This window comes from Zonotrichia leucophrys, chromosome 2, assembly GCF_028769735.1.
Source record: "Zonotrichia leucophrys gambelii isolate GWCS_2022_RI chromosome 2, RI_Zleu_2.0, whole genome shotgun sequence".
In the NCBI taxonomy this organism is placed as follows: Eukaryota; Metazoa; Chordata; class Aves; order Passeriformes; family Passerellidae; genus Zonotrichia; species Zonotrichia leucophrys.
The window spans coordinates 54,362,547-54,375,761 of NC_088171.1; the positions used below are offsets into that span (position 1 = coordinate 54,362,547).

General features: G+C 37.3%; 1 protein-coding gene across 2 annotated transcripts in view; it reads right to left on the reverse strand.

Annotated features, from left to right (window-relative positions):
• Positions 1-13,215, reverse strand: part of SUGCT (succinyl-CoA:glutarate-CoA transferase) — a 305,639-nt gene that overhangs the window by 58,421 nt on the left and 234,003 nt on the right. The gene's annotated exons all lie outside the window — the stretch shown is intronic.

Consider the following 13,215-nt stretch of genomic DNA (forward strand, 5'->3'; position numbering starts at 1 on the left):
AATTCACAAATGTAATATCAGGCTAATAGTGAGCCTACGAACCATTAAACAACAGCATTGCAACATTATGCTAAAGTATCACTTGATTTCTGATGGTCCTTGGGAGTCTCACTTGTTTTGCCAAATACAACGTACATAATCAGTATATATTTTCTGACCTTGCATGCCACGCTGAGTTCCCAAGAGCCTTGTTCTAAGTACTCCACCCATCTTTCACCTGCCATGTAAGTGTCATGGTTTATTTATACATCATTGCTTCATTAGTGCTGGTCTGTCAGCTCAGAGTACTTAACCTTTTCCAGGACTGCAAAACTTGCTCATCCTCAGAGGAATGCCACTTAACAGTGGCACCTGCTTAGTATTGTAAAGGACATTCAGATGAGACCGTCTCCCTGCACATCCTCAGTCTACTGCAGGCAGAGATTCACCACGCCTCCCATAAGTGGTTTATTCCTGCATAATCTTGCTCTGACTTTCATAGCCCTTTAGAAAAGGAGCTGTGACTGTGGTTTAAAACACAGCATTTGAAATTAAGTCAAAGGAATTCTGTATAGCAACATGTGCAGACAACCCCAGTAAACTGTATAGATGCTGTTGAGTGTTGCTAGATGTCCTGGGCAGTCAAAGGAACTTTCATCAACAGAAACTCTGGCACATGGAGATTTTTCCTGATTTATACTCTCATATATCTCATTAACATTAGCCTTTGTAAGAAACCCACTTAAGATAGAGAACTCTTAACCATGTCTACACCACAGAATTGGGATTCAAGAATGCGAGGTGCAAGATGTTATATGGAGAAGGTGAAGAGTAAGTCCCCACTTTGTATCAGTATCTTCAACTCCTTTCCAGCACTCAACTACTGCCATCCACTTTTCCAGGGGAGCCATTCCCGGCTCAGCCCTGCTATTCTCTGCTGCTGCTTCAGGACTTCTGGCTACACTACAACCCAACAACCAGCCACCCGGAAGCTTCTGGCAGGGCCCAGAGTTTTCTGACACACTGTTTGTCAAACCGGATGTGCCCGCCTCTGCCATTCCAGATTGCTGCTCCCGAGGTTTCCCACTGCATTCCATTCAGGTTGCCGAGAGGCACTGCAACTGGCTTCCCCCTGTAGGTTTGCAAAGGAAAGCCTCTTCTTTCTTTCTTTCTTCAGCTCGCCCGCCGTTACCACTAGGAGGGATGGCTGGGCTCACGCCACAGCGCCCCCTGCAGCTGCGGGGGACTCACCGCACCTGCCCTGCCCGGCTGGGAGCCAGCAGCGCCCCTGCCGGCCGTGAGCGTAACTGCACCACAGGGGAAAGTGCCGCAGCCGGGGGAAGGCTGTTCCTGGGCTCTGGCTCTGTTTGCTCTTGCTGCCGTTGTTGTTGAGTGTTTGCCTTGTTATCCGTATACATACTAGTAAAGAACTCTTCCTTTTCCCATATCTTTGCCTGAAAGCCTGCTAGTTTCAAAGTTATAATAATTCAGAGGAAAGAGGGTCATATTTTCCATTCCAAGGGAGATTCCTGCCTTCCTTTGCTGACACCTGTCTTTCACACCAAGATAGTGGATAAATTCATATCTTCAAACTTTGGAAGTTATATTCAACTTTGTCTCTTTGCTAGCGTTCAGAAACACATAATCACGAGAATGATTATATGCAGGTGCTTTTATTGAAGAGCTCTGGGTGTCAGGGGTACAAACCCAAATCTGACTCCGACATGGGTTCGGGAGGAACATGTTTTATATTCTATTGTTATATAACTTTCATGTTCATTATTAAACTTATATTGTTCTATTGTATACATAGATTCCATCCAAGCATGGGCTCGTCGTGACCCCCCCTCAAACTTCTAACATAGTTTCTCATGATTCTTCTTACGATTAAACAATAATTATATTTAATTACTAAACAATCATCACATCTAACAATTATATCTTTATCATATACTGCTTACGCAGGTGCAATTTCACATGATATGCAAAACACAAAGCCTAACATTTTCAGAGTCTATTTTTAACATTTTTCCAAAGCCCCACTATCATCTTCAGCTTTGTGTTAAGGATTTCTTCTCTACCTCAGCAGTGACACCTGTTGCATAATACTACTTAAGGCAATACTAGCATGTGATAGCAATAAAGTGTTACAGACAGTAATGATGGAAGAGCATTTTTCCTAAACATGCAAATGTAAGCAGATGAGCAGTGTAATTGGAAAAGCATTTTTACATTCTTAACTATTTCAGAGCCTGCACAAATATCATCAATTACAACACTTCATTCAGTATGTGAGTTTAGTTGAAGCACGTTGTGCAACCAGAAGAACTCCCTCATGCATCCAGAAGAACTCTCTCATTCTGAAAATTTACTTTGACCTTTATTCTATCGAATCCTATTCAAGGAGATAATTAAAATGACAGGCAATCAAACTATAAAAATTAAGAGAGGGGTGACATCTAATAAAATGAAATACAAATATTTTAATAAAAGGAATTGTCTTCAGCTTGTAGCTGATTTGTAAGAGTAGCTCAAACTTTAGTTCAATTTAAGTGTAATACAAAAGCTTCAAAATTTCATTTTTTGACTCTTCTGATTAAAATGCTACTACCTTATCATACAGTATGTATTTCCTACAAATGGTAAATTTATTTAATTAACTCCAGTCCTGCAAAAGGACTCATCTTCCAGAACTACTATTGGACAATAAGTGTCTTCAAAACCATACTATTCCATGCACATCACAAGAAGCTTGTGTAGATAATACCACTTGAGTATCAAAGCAAGTGTCTTCTGTACTTTTCAAGAAAAAAGTTCATTAAATAATTCTGTTGCAACAAAATTAAATTCAATTTTGCTGGTAAATAAAACCATTCCATTACTATCATCATCTGAGATATTCTGAAGTTATTGTCATTTTTCAAGTCGATCACCTACTGTTCAAGAAGACCCTTGGGAGAGATTAACTTTAAAAAATGCTTAGTGTTTCAGATCAAAACAGAAAGTACTGTAATGTTTGATATGTTAAGCTACTTTGAAAACAGAATTGAACAACAAATCAAGTGCTACATACCTTTAAGTCATATATTTTAAGAGAACATCACAGGATACTTTTAAAAAAGGAAGGCATTATTTCTTTGTATCTCATTTATATGCATGTAAATATTACATACAGTGGAGTGCATAAAACTAGAGTTTGTTTTTGTTGTAATTAATTGTCCCAGACACCTGTTTGCTCAGGTATTTAATTAGTCTGAAGTTTTTTTTTCCCACTAATCTGCTTATCTGATGTCAACCAAATGCAGAGCTTGAAAGAGATATTTAAAAGGTAGGTGATATAAGGCCATTTTTTTCCTTAACTGAGGCACATGAATGTTGACATAAAAATAATAACCGATGTAGTATACAAGTCCCAAGCCTAGAAGAATCTAAATAACTGTTAGAAGTGTTTCTTAAATATTGTGAGTTCCAATTTTGCAGTATTTGGGTTTTATGCCAAACAGAAAACAAAGTAGAAAACAAAGAATGCGGATCAGAAGTCACAAAACTTGACTTACAATAAAGGGAAGATCAAAGGAGGTGACTACTTCTGTGCTAAATAAGTGTCATACAACCAGTAAGATGAATAGGATAGGATAGGATAGGATAGGATAGGATAGGATAGGATAGGATAGAATAGAATAGAATAGAATAGAATAGAATAGAATAGAATAGAATAGAATAGAATAGAATAGAATAGAATAGAATAGAATAGAATAGAATAGAATAGAATAGAATAGAATAGATGGAAGAGACCTGCAATGCTCATCATGTCCCACTGCCTGAGCATTTCAGGGTTGACCAGAGTTAAAGAATGGTTTTAGAAGCCTTTTCCAAATGCCTTTTCAGCACTGACATGGGCTGGGCATGATCAGGGGGAAGCATCAACCACCTCTCCAAGAAGCCTATTCCAGGTTTTGGCCACCCTCTGGGTCATCAAATGTTTCTTCGTATCAAGTCCAAATCTCTCCCAATGGATTAAACTTTGAGCCATTCCCCACGTCCTGGCAATGAGAGACTGAGAACAACTTAGCACCTCCCTCTCCCTTCCTCAGGAAGTTGTAGGGAGCAGTGAGCTCACCCCTCAGCTTCCTCCTCTCCAAACCAGACAAGCCCAGTGCCCTCAGCAGCTCCTCAGAGGACATCCCTAGCAGCACAGTGCCCTTCTCTTGATGTATTAGAGTCACATAAGAAATATTTAAACATTTTAAAATATTATTAAAATATTTAAGCAGTAGTAACAGTAAATGGAGGTAAGGAACAACAAGTTAGGGAGAAGTGCTGGTGTATAAAACCACAACATTTAAATAGGAAAAACTATTTTAATTTTCTGCTGCTAAGATCTACCTGTCTTTTGGACGGTAATTTTAAGGCAAAAACTAAGTAAAAAAGTAAAAAATGCACTACATAAAACAACCTTGTCTTTTCACAATACAGAAGGATTTTTCAGTGGTGTGATCCACCTCTAGTATCTAAGTTCTGAGATCATGTAAAAGCCCAATATCATATCATTTTCCTTGAGGAACCAGTCATGTCAGAGACCTACTGTAAGTTCATTCCCATAAAACTTATAGCATAATTTCTTCATAAAAACCTATAAACTGGATTCCCTTGGACAGACTTTTCTTTTTTCTATGGAAAAAATAATCTGCATACCTGCAAACATTTTCTCACTCATTCATTACACCATTTAGTTTACATAAACAGAAGAAAAAAATTATTTCAACATGATCCTTTACTTCTATTGTATATATGAAGAAATATTTTTTTGGAAAAACTAAAAGTTCTGAGGTTTTCTTCATGTATTCCTTAGCCTCCTGAATACAGCTGCCAGTATTCAACAGAAAGCCAATTTTTGAAAGATGATTATTGTTGACCTGACTCAGCCCATCCTCCACTTACAGAAACCCAGAAATTACCAAAACACAGTTGCCACGTAAAATTAATTGACAGTTACTACTGATATGAACTGCAATGGAATATGTAACCTGGTGAAATAGCAAAGATAGTCAAAGGAAGGATTTCTCATTTAAAAAATGAACTTGTATTTGTGGGATTTCTTCTCTGCCATGCATGCATAGGATGATTTTGGAAATGAACCATATGACCCATATTCACTTCACTTACCATTAAACACTTGACAGAGGATTGCTGGATGGTAAACACATTTCCCTCATATAGGCAACAGAGAAAGACACATCCAGAGGGTGATTATGGCTTTGATAATTGACTACAATTATCATTACTATAATTATGACATTACTCTGCTAATGATGGAGTGATCTTACAATTAGAATGTAACTACCTCAAAAATCTCACATAAATGCTTGGTTTAGTACTGAGATGTATCCAGGACTGTGTTTATCAATTCCACATGTGCAAAATGTGGAAAATAATATTTCCACAATTTTTCAGAAGAATAAAAGGCATACGGGACACCAAAAGATACAGACAAGATACTGTGTTGGGCTGGTTTCAGTTCACTGGACATTAGTCATCTGCCTTCTGATTTACAGCAGAGGTGAGACAGGCCACCAAAATGAATTTTCACTATATTATAAAATCCTCAGTGTTTCTGGGATTCACTGGCACTGCTTTCCATGTATCCATTGACACAGATGTTCCTTATCAGTTGTTTCCTTTTTTATATAAAATAGAGTATTCACAGGCTTAGAGTCAATACTCTGTAGATTGAAGGAAAAAGCAGAAATGTGTTCAGAAAATGTGCCCTGAATAAGTGGTAAGTGCCTAATGTGTTAAATGGCAGTTCAGATGTGTGCACAACCCAGTTTTCCCTTTCAGCACTGACAAATGCTCAATCTTCATTCAAGCTCTACTTACAGGCAGTTGACAGTTGGGACCTGCCTGCATTCTCCCTTAATCCATCAACACATACTTGAAGCGAAAAGAGACACTCCATCTCCAGGAAAAAACTGGAGTTTTTCAAGTAGGCCTCATGGAGATACAGCTTACTTATTTGTCTTGCATAAACACATCACTCAGGAAGACACCAAAGAAAACAGCTGTCATAAATCTCATGCTTGCTTTTTTGTTGGCATTATTATTGCTCAGCTGTTCAAGGTGATGAAGTCTTGGTGAACTTGATGAAGTTAAATCATGCTAAGCTAGAACCACTTTCAAATTTAAGAAACATTGTACCAACACAAAAATTATTTAGAAATGTTCCGTGTATGTAACTGACACTCAAATGCAACTTCAAGATATTTATCTTATATTTAACTTTAATTTGATTACTAAGTTGTAGGTGTTTCATTTTTTGAGAGAAAAAAAGTAAATGAGCTAGAATCCAGCCTGCTTTCTCTGAGTTAGCTCCACAATGTGAACCACACCATAGTAAATGGAGATTTGCTTTATAGACTTAAAATGCTTAATTCCTACTGTGAGTGGGAATAGTTTTACAAGAAGATACATGTTACTAGTGACCTTTACAAGGAGTTGTGTAACATTACCTGTGGATTAGCTAGCAAGAAAAGAGATTATGCTTCTACTGATGCAAACAAGAGGTATGGCAAAACCCAAAACATGTTGGTAGACTGTTCGGTCAGTTTTGCATTTTAACCTGTTAATGACAATGCTCTCTGGCACATGGTGTGACTCTTGGGGTGTTGTGTGGTTCCTTCCAACTCAAGATATTCTATGATTCTAACTAAGCTGGCACTCTCTGAGGGACAGAACAAGGATCTAGAAGAAGGACAGACATCCCCATGACTTCTGATTATGCTTCTGCCTGCTGATAATTTTATGTGCTAACGTGATACGGTCATGAACAAAGTCTGTGGTTGTTCAGGAAATGTTTTCCTCTTAGAGGAGAAGTGTCTAAATAATAAATCGGGGAAAAATAATCTGAAATTACTTGACTAATAAGCAATGAATACATTATATCTAAATGTGTTGACATTCTATAAGAAAAAGCCCAAAATGAAGTCTTCTTGCCCAAGATAAATTGCAATAAAATAAGTATTTATCAAATCACAGTGCTTTACCTATTTGCTTCGCTCCTGAAGTTAATTTCACTGTGGAGAATGAAAGTCCTAATTTTGGAAACGCCGGAATAGACAATGTATATACATGCTTTTTAACACTTTCCATTGCCATACACGCATGACAATTTGACTGCAAGTCAACTCCTTTAGGAAGCACAGTACTTGTGCTAATGTGACCTCATTAATGAGAACCAGAATTGACTTTGTTCTCTCGATTTCATCAATACTTGCAAGGTTTTCTAAAGTACTGAGGACAGATTTGAAAGGAGGGACTAGGAAAGGAGTAAAAACTGAAGCAGGCACATGGTTTTCATTTGGGGCAGAGGGAGACTGTTATGAAATTTACTTGACTGCTGCAGGCAATATTGGAGGATTAAATGGAAACTGGCTGAACCTTAGCTTCCAGTTTATAAAGAGCATTCACTCTATAAAGTTTCCTTATAACACCTTTTTACATAATGAGCTTTAACTAAATTCTGTCAGCGCAGAAAGTGGTTCATATGGTTTAAGATGTGTCTTACTTAAGGAATTCAGAAGATTTTCCTTTCAAAGGCAGAGAAGAGCTTTAAAGGATGGATTGACTTTTGAAGTGGTAGAAGATGTTGTACCTATCCCATTTCTCATGTTTTCAACTACAGGCTTGAAAAAAACCTATGGCAGGATGTTGATCTTGCCAGTTGCATTTATCTTTCATCTGATTATTCCTATGCTATTTTCCATAACTCTCAGCCCCTTGAGAAAGTGTGACTTTTCCCGATAGCTTTATTATTGCTACAAAAAACAGGAAGGACAAAATACATAAATTTATGCCATTTATATTTAATTTTCTTAGTTTTAAAGATTTTCCTTTACTTATGTTCTGGACTCAGAAAAAAATTATCAATAACGGTCATTTCCAACATCTACTTTACTCAGCAAGGTAGCTGCCCCTCCTTTTCTTTCTGCTTTCTTGACCTTCAAGAACTTCCAGCAACCTCAATCCAGCAAAAATATAAGGAAAAGAACACAAGAAGCATCAAGGCCTATCTGCCTTGCAAAAGTCAAGTATTCATTTGAACTTTTCAAAGGTTTTTCCTTGTAAGCACTATTCAAATGAAATACTTTATAAAGTTTCAGGACTTAATGTCATTTGATTATATAAATTTAAAATAAAGACAAATGTATAATTTGATTTGTATTTAGTTAATACATATGTCATAACGCAGCAGAAGTTAAAACTCTATTTGAACAAAGGAATTGCCCAATGCAAACAGGTGATAAGTGAAGATGGCATCAGCCAAAGAACATGATACTGACACATGTATTAATCTGTTTATTTGTAATTTTGCAGCCAAAATTATCCCCTTGAAGTCCATACACAATGAAAAAACTTTTGGCATACTAACTCAAAGGGGAAAGAATCAATTTTACAAGTGTAATATAAAATGTGATATTTATACTGTTTTCCGGTTGTAATCAGCACTGTCTGATGTGCAAGTAATTTGTTGAATGCCAGAGACATTCATGTCTGGCTAACAGTTGTTGGCTGATTTTGCTGAAAGCTGCATGTCAGAACAGGAATCTGTTTGTGGTAAAATGGTTCGTGCAGGAAGGTAGGCAGCCTGCTTCCACATACTGCGCTAATGATGCCTCTTCACAGCAGCCACATTTTCCATTTCGGAGCCTTGCTCTAAGTCATCCTGAAGTCTCCACTGAGAGAGCATGGGGGAAAGAGAGTATATCCTCTCCTCAAAGCCTCAGTTCCCAAATTCATTTATTTACCAAAATGAAAACAAGATGCAAATAGCTCCATCAGCTAAATTAGTAATTGTTTATTTTAAGCAAACTAATAGCCATACTTTATTTTTCTTTCACAAAGATTTCAATACTCTTTGCACTAGATAAACAAGCCTCAGATGGTGTTAAGTATTACCTTTTCCAAATATTCTATTGGGTTATGAAGAGACGGTGAAAGGACGAGATACGAAACAGAAGAAAGTGCTGCCATGTGTGCTGCTTTACAGAAACCCTGAAAGAGAGCTACAGCACCATACCACTAGCTGAATCACAGCTCCTCCTGGCAGCCCTTTAAATGAGGTGGGGATCAGCATGCAGGATGGAAAAACTCAGCAAAGATGAGCCTGATCACTTCGCAGCTCAACTCCACCTGCTGAAATTGAAAGAGAAGCACCAACAACAAACCCACTAATGCTTTTGTCTACCCCTTTCTCCTGAGAGCCAACTTGGACCAGTGATGAAGGGAACACTAATATTCATCCTGGCAGCTGAGGTGCTTTATGCCCTTCACGAATGTCCCTGGAGCATAGTGCAATGTAGCCCTCAGCTCCATGCCAGAGGCCACATGGGAACTACATGGCACAAGCTGGGAACAATCCCCGGGTTCCCAGCAGAGATCTAACCCTTGATCATAAGGCTATACTTTCTTTTTCCTCCATACTTTATTTTATTTTCAGCAATGTAATAGATTCTAAACCCCTCATAACCCCATTAAAGTTCTGCGTGCCGGTCCCTTGCCCATCATCAGCAGACCGCCCTGCAGGCCTGAAACCACTTCCGATGGCAATTTTTCAAGCCACGCTAATCAAAATGAAATATCTTTCAATTAATTATCCCTCTACAACCTGCATTCCAATCCCACTCCATAATTGACAATTACTTGCCCATTCTTCCTCACAAAGCCTGAAGTAAATTGGATAATTTTATCATTTGTTTTATTTTGACTGTTCCTAAATTTAACGTGGGAAACTCTTTGCACCGACTCCCCCTTCCTGTTTTGGTAAAACAAGTTAGTTAGACCAATGTCTCCATAATTAAATTTTCAACAACACATCATGAAGGGCTTTGCCTCAGCTCTTTATTGATCTCATTATTACAAAAAGCATGTGGTTATAGCTATATCTGGCACTTTATCCTTTTTCTTGTGACTTTAGGAGGTACAACATATTCAAAATATCATATTTATTATAAAAAATACATATTAAGACTTCTGCTCCAATTTCTTCCAGACCAACATGTTGCAAAGTATTTCCCGATTCATATTAAACACACATGAGAACATTTGCACTTACGGTTAGGAATCAGTTCTTGACCTTCTAAACTTGTATTGTTCCCTGATGAATGCTCTGGTTCTAATTCCCTAAAAGGCCATGACCTGGTGTGTACCCAAGGTCAATTAAAATTAAGTCCTTAAAGCTTTTTCATATGAATTCGAATATGTTTTCTAAGAATTATAGTCTCAGACTTAAACCTCTGTTTAAGATTTTTTCCAATATGAGTTTCTGATTGCTCTGAGCAGCTGAGTGTGCTGTATTTTCTATCATTATTTCCCTGCACAAAGCAGTCCTTATGGCTTATCACCTTCCTCTTCATCAGTGTTTCTTGGAATCAGAAGAATGAGAAGCAGTAAAAGTCTGGTCTGCCATCAAGGCCATTCTCTTACTTAGGCCCACCTATTTCTTACAGAGCTGTTCATGCTGAAGTTTTCCAGTCTCATTTGAATCTCCTATGGTTTCATTTGCAAGGTAATGATTGATATTCAGCAGCTCTTGCTCTTCGGTCTACATTCTGCCTTTAAAACCCCTTCTCCATCATCCCTGACTTGACCGTGTCCCATCTCACTTAGGCTGCTAGTTCCCAATGAGTTTTTCTGTACTGTGTAACAGTGAGAAAACCTCTGCATCAACAATCAGAACTCAGATTTCAGACCAGAATTAGCAAACACAGCCAAGGGGGGACTGCCAGAACTGGCATACATAAATAACCCAGTTGGGATTAATCACCAACAGGGCATTAGAAAGGAAAATAGCCAAAAGACTGTGGCAATGGGTTGTGAGCCTTGAAGAAAGGGAACTCAAGACAAGTGCTGCAAAAGGAGGGTATGTAAGGGAGAGCTAACAGAGAGAGGAAGCAATAGCTTGGGTAATTGATGTCTAATAGCAGGACTCTGGCATGATAAAAAATTTTCAGTGACACACACGTGAAACAGTTAGCCATGTAAAGCTTAATTGGCAATGCTATCAATCCCATTTGACAAATCAGGAAACTGGAACAAAAGAGATTTCTATTATTCTAGTGAGATTAAAAGGCAGAAACACTGCCTTTGATTATTAGGTGCTCTTAGAATAACAATGTAGAACATGGAATGGTAATTATTACATGTTGCAGGAATTGGAAAGAGAGGCAATATCTTTTATTAGCTCAACTGATATAGCTAGAACACAAAATCTCAGAAGCACACAAGCCTTTTTTTAGTATTTTTTAATTACTAGCTCTATTTAATTGGTTTATGAATATTTTAGTACAAAGTTCTTTCTAGTCTTACAGCTATTATTTTTTAAATGGCATGTAACTTGATAAAAGTGTTATTTGACTTATCCTCTTTGCCAATTTTAATTCACATTGTAGCTAAATCTTAAGTCACTAGCCTGACATAGTTTTAAACTAACTTTTCTAGTTCTATATCGAATTTTCAGCTCACTTAAAATTTCCAAAATACAGCTTTTGACTTCAGCATATCCTGAACTAGCTAATCATCCAGAAAAGCAGCCAGAAGAGCTTTTCACAAAGTGAAATTAAGAGCATAAAGACGATAAGCAGGAACATGCTGTATTTATCAGTGTAAATACTATATTTTACTTGTAGCGCACTAAGGTATCAGGGATTTATTAAACTAGTGATTTAATAAGCTAGTTCCTTAAATACTAGGATTTATTAAATTCTTTTTTTTTTTAATCTGCAAATTAATAACATGGGAGTAATGATAATCTTACTGTAGTATCATACTGCAAGTTTGTTGCAAGTCAGGAAGGCAATAACAATCCTGATATTCAGGAATGTCTGTACATACTCAGCTGGCATGCAGGTGTTCAGCTAATAAAACAGAAATAGAAATTAGACAGTTAGGCAGAAAGTTACCAGATGTTTCTAAGACATAATTAGGAGAACAAAGGAGAGAGATGGACTGATATCGGTAAAAAGAAACACCCATAATCTTTGCTTGCCTGGTTTTTTGAAGGTTTGCATGGTAAGAATTTCTTCTTACATTTAAAAACCAAAAGACTGTATTTGCATTACATTGTGTACTATTTTAGGGAAAAGAATTTAGGAGACCTATATAAAACATATAAAAATAAAAGTAGAACTGCAGCACTATAAGGCAAGTAATTTTAAAAATGGGCAATTAAGATGGAGAAAAGTTAATGGTTCAGTTTGAAATGTGCTAAGTAATGAAAACCAGTTGCTTTAAATATTCAGCCATGGTAACCACAAGAACAGTAGTGATTAACACAAATTTTCTTGTTAAATTGGAAATAAAAGTTTAATAAAACATAGGGTTGAAATCCGATCTAATTTCTACTCAAACAGCACTAGAATAACTTATTTGACATCCCTGAAAAAAATGCACAGCTACACATTCCTAAGTCCCAAAATTCTGCTCCAAGTAAAATTTGCAAAAACATACAGTTTTTATGCAGTAGCTTTACCAAGAAGCTCTTTAAAGTTTTTAACTATGCCCCCCTTCCCAAGCATGTCTGTTGTTTCAATAACCATGCCTTTATCAGTCCCATCAAAGCTGCTGTCCAGCATCAGGTTGCTAGGAGCTATAATGAAGTGATGCTGCTGTGGATTTCCTTATAGCTCAAGATTTTCCACTACTAGGCAGGTGACTGCAATTTCCATCACATCAGGAAAATTACTTTTAAGAACGGAAGGAACCTTCAACCTCCCTCCTTTTCCTCTACCCCTCCCAGCTGAGGCTGCATATCACAATCCACAAACTTAAAGAGAATACTTTGCTTGTGATAACCAGTACTACAGGAAATTGAACTGCAAGACAGAAAAGTATTTTTTAAAGGAAATTCTCTTTCTAAACCAAAGGCTGGGAAACAGATCATGGAAAATACTGTGAATAAGCTTTTTGATTTTACCTTTTGAACAGATGACACTACGGGTTAAAAAATAAATAAAACAGGTTTTCAGAAACAATCCTTAGAGCACACACAAAAAAAAATCATGGTTTCATTTTAGTACCAGAAAAGGTTGAGAAACATATTTTAATTTGTGCACAACTGCTAATCTCCAGAACACCACAAGGTTTTAATTCTTATAGAAAATCTTAAACATACAGAAGATTCCTATTTTACATTGTCAACTCCCTGACCAAAAAGTTGAAACTGCAAATCCACAACTGAAA